Source organism: Microtus oregoni, unplaced genomic scaffold (assembly GCF_018167655.1).
Source record: "Microtus oregoni isolate MIOR12 unplaced genomic scaffold, Mior012 000190F_ref0000421, whole genome shotgun sequence".
NCBI lineage: Eukaryota > Metazoa > Chordata > Mammalia > Rodentia > Cricetidae > Microtus > Microtus oregoni.
This window is the reverse complement of record NW_024544849.1, coordinates 439627-450019: the sequence shown is the minus strand read 5'-3', so window position 1 is coordinate 450019 and position 10393 is coordinate 439627.

Below are 10393 nucleotides of genomic sequence, written 5' to 3'. Positions count from 1 at the left end.
AAAGATTGTATTTTAATTTGTATTATTAATGTGTGCATGTGTATGTACTATGCATTTGAGTATGGGTGCATTTGTGTCGTAATACATATACTGAGTTGAGGGTTTGTTTTTGTTTCTGTTTGGTTTGGTTTGGTGTTAGGGATTGAATCCTGTGCTTTGCACATACTAATAGTGTTCTACTACTGAAAACTGGCTGTGATATTGAAGGCATATGATTCCAGCAATTGGAAGATGGAGGCAGGAAGATTGGGAGTTCAAGGTTATCTCTTGCTACATAACAAGTTCAAGGCTGCTATGGGCTGTATGCGATTTTGTCTTAGAAAAAAACCACAGAGAGAAAATACTTTAACACTGACCTACACCCCAGCCTATCCCCCAGCTTTCAATTAGTTTTAATGTAATGTGTCAACTTCATGCACAGTTTTAGCATTTGCCTATGGCTATCTAAGTGCAGCAACACTGTTTCTTGATTTTATGGTCTCACATGATTAAATTAGATCCAGTCCGAATAATTTCCATTTATTTTAAACTCAAAGTCAATGTACTGTGAACCTTAATTACACATGAAACATCTCTTTCCCCATATAACAATGTAATAATATGAATTACTATTCATTATATCTAAGGGTCTCACCCTCACTTTAGGGAAGGGGGATGGTGCAGCACTGTACTGTTAAGGGGGAAAGCCATCCTGAAATTCTACTTGTCCCAGGCTGTGAACCTTCTGTTGATACTTTTCTACCTCTTGGAAACTAATTGGCTGTTTTGGCAAGGCTAGGGTGAGGTACTGTTTGGGTGCAACAGCTTTGGAGAAGAGGGCAAGACTGCCACCAGGATGGCTTTTTCTTCGAAAACGGATTTGGGAGGGTGGTTGAGACAGGAGGATCAGGAGTTTGTTTGAGGCCAGCTTGGGTTACATATTCTTTCTTAATAAAGAGAGGGGGAGGGAGGGAGGTAAAGAACGGAGGGAGGGAAAGTACCCTTAGTTTAGCTAACTCACAGCAGAGCCCATCATAGGCCCCAGTGACATAGGAGTCTTTTGTAGTTTGTTTTCAAAACTTCACCCAAGTCATTGTTCTGGCATTAACATTAAGTTAGTAAGAAGGGCTTGGAGGTCAAAGTCATGACCTCCATAACTGTGAGATCTTTTCTATCTTCTCTGAGACTCCTATAATGTCTTACTTGCCTGAAAGAACCAAGCCTATGGAAGCAAATGCCAATCCAAGCTTTGTATCCAATGATTCGGCAGCCATAGCAGGCCAGCTACAAATCATGTGGCCCCTGGACCTCTTGACTTTTTGTTTGGCAGTACTAGGAGTGGAACCTAAGGTTCTGTGAGCCACAGCATCAGCCTGAGTTCTCTGGCTCTTGAATAAAAGGCAGCTTGGTGAAATCAAGTCATGAGATTGTCCTTTCAAGTTGGGGGCCATGGATGATTGCACAGAGAAAATGGTTGAGAGGGGTTTGAGAGATAGATGTGAGGGAACAGTCACTAGAAGAAACCCACTTGAGGTGAAGCCCCCCCCCCCCCCCCCCCCGAATCTGTTAATCAGCCCTTTGTAGGGTGGGAAGAAGAGCTAGAAGCACCGGAGTCTCCTAGGATCCCAGTCTTCTATTCTCTCACCCTCGTCCTACTCTGGGATCTCTGCTCTCAAGCTCTGTCATTACCAATGCAAATGGCACCCCTGGAGCACAGCAGGGTCCCAGTCCTGCTTCCAGCCTGTGCAGTGGAAATGAAACTCAAAGGTCAACAAACTTCCCTGCTCTTAAAACCTCTTAAGTGCTCCTGCTCTATCTACCTTCCACACTAACTGGTGAAATTAGGTTCTTCTGGCACCATTTCGGCACCACCCAGATCCTCCCCAGCCCAAACACCGCAGGGCTTCAAAACGGGGTGGGGCTACATTAAATCCCTGCAGCTGCTTCTGCAGCACTGAGCCGCACTGCTGGGTAAGGAGTCTTCCTCCTCTCAAAGGCATTCCTTCTGGGGTTATTACCCTTTCTACTGCTCCATCTGCCCACATTGTCATTTCACTTTCTCCATTGTCGGAGGATTTTTAATATCATATTTTTATTAAATTTGAGAATTTCATACATTCATACAATGTGTTTTGTTCATATTCACCTCCTAGCCCTCCCTTTAACTTTTTCCAGCTCCGGCTCTTCTTTCCCACCCCTTTCCAACTTCATGTCCTCCTTTGAAAAATTCTTTAATCTACCGAGTTCAGTGTTTATGCCCATATATTCATGGGTGTGGGGCCATCCACTGAAGCATGGGGCCTACCTACCAGAGTCCATCTCCTTAAAGAAAATTGACTTTCCCTCCCCAGCAGCCATCGCCTATCCGTAGCTCCTTAGCAAAGGGTAGAGTTTCATGAGCCCCTCGCTTCCGTTTCTGTGCTGAGATGTTGAGTGTGCTGATCATTAGCACATATTGTGTGGGCAACCACCCTGCTGTGAATTCACGAGCAACCGTCCCACCGCTTCTAGACAGAAAGTTCTACCCTAATCCTCCCAGCCCTCTGCTTGTCACCGTCTTTCAGTCCCCTCCTCTGAGGTGGAGCCTGAGTTCTGTGTGGAGGCAGTGATGGAGATGTCCTATTTACAGGCAAGCACTCAGAAGGCAGTTATTTTCTGCACTTTTCCCTAGTCGTCGGTTTCTGCATTAATGAAGGGACATTGATGACATGAAGGACAAGGGACAATAATGGGGTTTAAATGGAGAGAGAGATGGGAGAGCACAGCGGAGGAGGAAGTGACAGGAGGCAAAATCTAACACTAAGGATGTTTGAAAAAGACATATAGAAACCTATTTTATAAGCTGCCCCTCTCTCTCTCTCTCTCTCTCTCTCTATATATATATATATACATATATATATATATATATATACAATTGGCTATCTATAAGATAATTTGAGTTATCTCACATAGGGGATTATGACTCTCCCAGAAAGCACCGGTTAGCAAATACAAAGCTCTCTGCCAGGTATGAGACATCTCCCCTGGCATTGTTGGTGAGAGGTGCTTTGTAAATCCCCCAGACCAATACAGGTTATTGCCATTGTTCTTGATCGCCCATCAGAACTTGTTGAAGATTCCACACTCCTCAGTCAGAGGACTTGGAGAAATCAAGTTGGTACCCATTAGGAAGCTTCCTTTCTGTTAGCCAGCGTCCATACTGCTAGAAGGTGCTCTATAAACTGCTGTGGGGGAAAGTCTCCAATTGTCTTACTCAGCTGCGAATCCTGTGAAATGCAACGTTGACCAGCATGACAAGATAGACCCATGGGTGCAATAAATGATATGGTGGGACCCAACTACTGTCTGACTGGATTTAAGGCCCACTCCACCGGAGGAAACGCGTGCCTGGTACTGTAAATCCAGCCAAGAGCCTGTCTGTGAGGAGCTCACAGGCCTCAGAGAGTGAAACTACTGCTGTTATTTTGCTAAATGCATATCATAGCTAATTGTCCTCTAAATTCTTATCTCTCCACCCATAGATTAGTGCATCTTATCAACAAAGTGTCGGGGCAGGCTTCTGTCCCTCTCCATTCCAGTTCCGGGTGAAGCACTGGCTGATCGCTGTTGCTGCCGATGGTTTGTTCAATCTCGATCTCCACCATTTCCAACCTGAAATTGCTTAGAAAACCTTTAGGAAGTATGGCTTCTTGCTCAAGCCGATTGGTACTACATCTTCAGGGCTGCAATTTGGGCATGACTCTCTAATTTCTATAGGGATTCTCTGGTGCCAGGATCGCAAAGAATGCTTGGAAGCTTTTCGTTGCCTCTTCAGCCTAGAGCCAGCCTGGCCACACGGTGCTTCAAGTCTAAAGATCTCATCTCTGCTACACCTCAGGAAAGCAACCTACTACCTTCTAGCCGACATTAGAATCACCTAGAAGTTCATCGCCTCAACCTTTTGATAGCCCAAGAATAATAGAGCAGTCTTCTGCATTTGTTACTTGCCCCCTCCACTACCTCTTTCATCTCCGTAGAATTTTAGATTTTTGATTGCCCATAATCCTTGCTCCGTCCCCGACCTATCCTGACTCCAGGGATTGATTATTCCCGTCACTAACATTACCACCCAAGCTTGCCTATTAGTTTGTTGTTCTTGCCTTAAAAATTGCAAACCTTGAATTGATATGACAGCCAAGATTCCTGTTCTTCAGCCAGAATGTCCGGAGAAAACCTGGGTGCCATTTGTATGGGTGCTACTACAAATATGTGGTTTCTAGTTTTAGTTTATAAATGTAGTTTAACCTGTGAATTCATCCCCCCCCCCTTCCGTCACTTCCTCCCATGTTCCCTGGCCACTATTTTAAACCGTTGTACCTTTGTAAGTAGCAGCCATGACTAGGCACTCCCTTTCCATAACTACAAGCTTGTTTCCATCTTCCACTGTCCTTTTCCTTTTACTGTTTCTCTATACAAGGCTAATTATTCTTTCTATGTTGTGGATCATATCATCATGTCCTTTTCTCTGTTGAATCTTCAACCTCTGTCAGCTTCTTCTTCTGATAACTGAGAATGAACACACACACACCCCTCCCATCTCCTCTCTTAAGCTTGTATTCCCCTTCAGTTACCATCTTCATTTATTTGATCCCAACTAATTTTTTGAGAGTATGGTCTAACTCATTGTCTCCATTTCTTCACCTTTCACTTATATTTCAACCCATGGCTATGGGGTTGTCCACTAACTACACAGGCAATGGGCAGGGCAGGATCCATACAGACATGCCAGACCTTTTTCTTTTGTGTTCTGTAAATCATTTGTGCAAACGACTTCAGTGTTTTCAAATCCTCCACCGGCTTTCATGATTCTCCTGTACCATGGCTCATTCCCACCTCCCTACCTCTTTCTTCTAGGTCTTCACTGCTATACCATGTACAGTCCTTTATGTGCATTCCAAAGGTTGGAAAAATTGAAAGTTATCCCCTTGGTTGTCATGTTTCATTTTCTGCCTATATCCTCTCCAAAGATGGTCACACAGTGAGGTTTACCAAAGTCCTCCATTTAGTCTAAGACTCTTGGTTGAACCCTAGGCCTGTGTATCTTCTATCTTTCCTCCTCCATTTCCTCAAATGTGTTCCCCACCAAGATTGTTATCTTCCAGAATCTTCTTCCATACAACCACAAAATCCGAGTTCTATGTTCCGTACCTTAGCTGACGGCATCATCATTAGCAACAGAAACTGAGCTTTAGCTATCTCAGGATGATCTGTCTCCCCCTTAACCTCCATGTGCAATTTGTCAAGTCCAAACAGCTTTACTTCTTAAATGGTCTCTAATAAATTTACTTCTCGCCATTGCCACTGCCTTCATTGAGTGTGGTGATGGTGACACGGCCTTCAGACTTGTCTCCCTACCTGTGGTTGGATTCCTCCATGACGTTTCTACTGGGCAGCCAGAGTGATGGAAGGCCCCTAGAATGGCACTTGAAATACAGTAGCTGCTTAGTGAAATTCTTATGGATGCGTGAGTGTCCAAATCCTCGCTGGATGGTATTCCAAGCCTGCTCCTATTCTGGCACCCTTCTCCCTGCATTGACATTTAGATTTTAGATAAGAGAAGTTCTCAGATGGGGTCTTTGGTTAAAGATGGAGTACTCCTTTAACTTGAGCTCAGTTGCCTCTCTCAGTCTCATTTTTTTTTTTTTTTTGGGTTTTTTGAGACAGGGTTTCTCTGTGGTTTTGGAGCCTGTCCTGGAACTAGCTCTTGTAGACCAGGCTGGCCTCAAACTCACAGAGATCCGCCTGCCTCTGCCTCCCGAGTGCTGGGATTAAAGGTGTGCGCCACCACCGCCCGGCTTCTCAGTCTCATTTTATGGAAATCTTAGAAACCTTCTACCTGAGAACAGTTGTACAGAGACAGACTGGAGGTGAGAGACAGGTAGCAGGACCTCTCAATTTTATTTCCCATGAGAGAATTCCACGGTCTTAGAAACACAACTGAAGGAACGAGCTAGATTCTGTGTTGCTTGTGAATGTGGAAGACTTCAGACAATAAGGGCATTTAGGAATTCTTTCAATTCCTTAGTTCCAGGATCTGTTCCACACCTTGAGGGTATGATGTGGGCTCACTGCCCTCAGGAGACTTGGTGGGCAGTGGCAAGAAGTTTGGACACAGTGAAAAGCGGAAGGATATAAGCCTGTATCAGCCGAGTGGAGGTGGGAGCGAAATGCCTCCCATATCCAGCGAGACTAGCCAGCAAGTTTCTCTAGGGCGTATCCTGACCATCAGACTACCAAAGTGGTGAAAAATCATGACATGGTGGGCAAATGGGGTGTCTTGAGTCTGTAGAGAATCATTACCTCAGTCCCTCGCTCCTTGCTTTAACCATATATTTAACCAATCACTTGCATCTCCCTGGATGCCTAGGATGCAGCCAAGCCAACCTTCCTAGCTGTGCCCAAGACAGGAAGTGGCATAATCTTTTTTTTGAGAAAGGAATAATATGTGAAAATTGACCAGGCTTCTCTGTATTCTAAACTTTCTCCCATAACCCCCTAGCTAATTGTTGGTGACTCATTCTGCTGTCCCCAAAGGATGTTCTTTCATCCAAAACCAGGACTTGGACAGTGTTTGAGAAACCACTTTATATTGTAGCCAGTTGCTGCCAACATGGTCAGTGGAGAAGGGCTGGCCCTTCCCACAGCTACTGACCAATAAGGATAAGGCAAGCAGCAGGGATCCAGTTTGCAAAGGTGGGTGCCAGAGAAATCGGGTGTTGTGACCCCCTGTCTTCTCCCCAGGGGTCTGCTAAGATGGCCTTCTCCTGAGTCCCTCCCCTGCCTCCTCCCTTTGTGGGCAGGGCTGTACCAGACCAAGAAGACGCTGCCCCAGGGGCTTGTAATCTGAGTGAGACAGTCCAATTATCTACAATTTATGGAGCTCAATTGGAGTGAGTTCAGAAAAGAGCAACCTGAACAATTAAGGAACCGGAGGGCTCGGCTTCTGGGGCAAGATAAAAGGCAGGAGGTCTCAGGCAGCATCAGTGGTTTCAGGAGAGCCGGTGAAGGGGGAGGGCCTTCAAGGATGTCTGCCAGCAAAGGAGTGTTAACGGGGCCAACACCTGGGAGCGAGGGGGTGGATGAGCAGGAACAAGGCAAGGGATGTGAGCCCCCAGGAAGTGTGGCCAAAAGGCTTGGAGCACAGATCCAGGTGCTGGGAGCCAAGGCATGTTGAGCAAGTAGTAAATTTTGGCTTTCCTGTCCCAAGTCCTGGCTTGAGGGAATCCCAGGAAGCCCTGGAGAGTGGGAGCTGGCAGCAGGGTGGTGCCTTCACCGAAAGAAACCTAGATTGGGGCTTAGAAAATGTTCAGGCTCCAAAAGAAGGCTGCATAATGGAGAAAAATGATGGTTAGGGTTGAACGCCAAAGAGTTCTGGAATATCCGTTTCAGCCATGCAATCATCCTATAGGGAGAAAATCCTTAGGTCAACACAGTTCTGAACTAAGACATAAGACTCCCTAAGCCGGGAGGAAGGGGGCCTGTTTCAGTCCATCTGTGCCTCAGCCAGGCTGTGTGATCTTGGGAAAGTCCTTTTCTTTCCTATGAGTTGGATTCCTCCTCTCTCAAAAGGAGAACATCTAAAGCAATTGAAGGCTCCATTTTATTGAAATCATCCATAGAATCCTACTCTGAAAAAGAGAGAAAGCAATACTTGGTTAATAGAAAAATGCCCATTGAGTTTAAATTTATGTCATATATCTTATTACAAAGTCAACTGAGTCAACAGAATTATGGGGGAATTTGTATCAAGTCAGTAGTTTGAAATCAAATGTTTCAGCTCTCACTTGCTACCCAAATTCTCTCCTTGAAGCCCAAGGGCACCTTAGAACTCTGGGGGAAAGCCATTCACAAGGTTTCTCTCTCTAGAGTCCTTCCAACACTGATGCTTCCAGGATGAATAGTGAGAATCCTGAAAGGGTAGCTATTGTCTTCTTTCCCTTGTGTTCACAGTGCCTTGGGGCCTTTCACACCTGCCTTGGGGCTTGGCTCAACTGCATCCCATTGAACTGTGGGTCTCTGATCAGGCAAAAGAGGCATTGCCAGAGGCATGCCATTTGGCTATTTCAGTCCACCCACCCCCAGATGGCTCTAGAAGTGTTTTGTAGGGGGAGGACTCACAGCAGCCTGGGCTCTGGGGGGGACTGCTCTTACCAGTCCCCCTTTCTCTTTGGCGAGTCCCCAGAACTCTTCACATCTGGGTGTCAACAAGGTGGCCCACATCACAAAGTTTTAGAGCTTGAGTAAAGTCAATCTGACCAAAGAGAAGAAGTTGAAGAGCGGGCCTGCTTTAAACACACGTGGGCACCGAGTGTTGGCTGTGTGAATGGCACCACAGAGCAAAGCTCAGAATACTACAGGTTCTTGGTTGTTTCTTGTGGGGCCTTCCTGGAATGGAAGGTAATTCCAGGTCCCCTCGCAAGAATACTGAAAAGGACTTATTAGAATGAGGTACATTTTCATTAGGTTAATAATGCAAAATTCAAAAGGAATATAAAGGAGTATAATCAAAATGTACACGTGTATACATGATTATATTTTCCATTTCTTTTCCTTAGGAATGTGAAAGCGTCTTGTCCACACTGCTGTTCATATTCTTTAAAGTGATTGTATAATATGCCATTGTATATACTCATCAACATTCATCAAAGCCTATCTTCTGTTGATTAAATCTAAGTTCCGGTTATTTATATGACTTACGATCTTACAACAGCGATTATTATGTACACATCATTCAACAGATGTACAAGTCATAGAGTTCTTGTGCCTCCTTTTAAAGTCAACTTGGAGGTGGCCGGGCAACGTGCTCTGGAATGCTATGGCCTCATTCTGCTACCCTTTACCAGTTTTGATGCTCTCAAGACCTTTGGTCTTCTGAGGCTGAATGACGTTCTGCAACATTATGGGAAAGTAATCCAAAAAGCTCAGACTGGCCTGTAGAGCGGCTCTTGAAATGTACCCACTAACTAACAATTTCCTGTTGGGAACAATGTTTTGCTCCTTGAACCACTTGAAGCCGTGGCCAGAGATGACGGACTACTTTTAGAAGCCAGGCAGATAATGAAAATCCAGGAAGCCAGCTTCACGTAGGATGACAGATGGCAACTGACACCTAGCTCCGGTGAGGGACCAAAGGGGAAGGTGTGACAGTGGGGCTGGCTTCCAAAGCAGGCTCAATTCTAGCTGCCAGCACTTCCAGCTATTAATGGAGAAGTCAGGAATTTGACTTTAAATGAACTCTCCCTGGCACAGACAGAAAAATAATAGAAAATGCATAAGCTCGGAGCACGTACTATGTGTCAGGCAGTGTTCTAAGGGTTTGGACATGGGTTCCACCCCTAACCAAAGAACTATTTAGAATTGGCACCTGCTGGGAAAATCAATTTTCTCTAAAGAGGTGTCATTGGGTGTACCAGCCTTACCTCAGGATAGGTCCCATGCCCAGAAGTAATTGGTAAACAAAAAATAAACTCCCATTTAGGCATATTTTTTGTCTTGCTGTCTTTTTGTTTGATTTTCTTTCCAGTTTTTTTTTTTTTTTTTTTTTTTTTTTTTTTTTTTTTTTTTTTTTTTGTGGAGAGAAAGAGAGAACATAAAGTTGGGTGGTAGGGAGGACCTGGGAGGAGTTGGAGAAAAAACATGATCAAAATATATAATAGTATTGATTGTAACCCAGGGAGATAAGAGCACTGTTGTTTATCTCCGTATTACAGACAAGCTAGAGAAAGCTCAGATAATTTAAGTAAGCTCCCAAGAGCCATACAGATCAAGTGTCAGAGTCTAGCTACAACCCTAGGCTGTGCTCTTAACAATTATAGTACACAACCACTTACTGCAGAGCCCTAACTGAGACCTGAGGGCCACTGAGATCAGCTCTGCCAAGCCAAGCTAAATGTTGCTGGAAGCTTCCTAGGGAGGTCTCTACTTACTCTGGAAAGAGGCTGGGTGTCAGTGATGGTCCTAAAAACCTCAACACTGGCCAAGTTTACTTGCTAGCACTCCTGCCTGTAAGGACTGTCTCATGAGCAAGCCTTTTTAGCCGACAGTAGCCTGCAGTTTCAATTGCTCTTGGGAACAAGGTGAGGACATAGTGTTGGGTCAGTTGGCCTAGCCTTGGGACCACAAGAGGCCTCTAAAAGATGATGACACTTGGAGTTACTTTCTTATTCTCATCTTCCTCCTCCTCCTCCTCCTCCTCCTCCTCCTCCTCCTCCTCCTCCTCTTCTTTGGTTGTGCTGGGGATGGACCCCAGGGCTTTGAACACGCTAGGCAAATGCATTCCCACCAAGCTACATCCTTAGCCCTTGGGTTTGGGGGAGAGAGTTTTACCAGGTAGCCAAGTCTGGCATGAACCTCACTAGGTAACCCAGGCTGACCT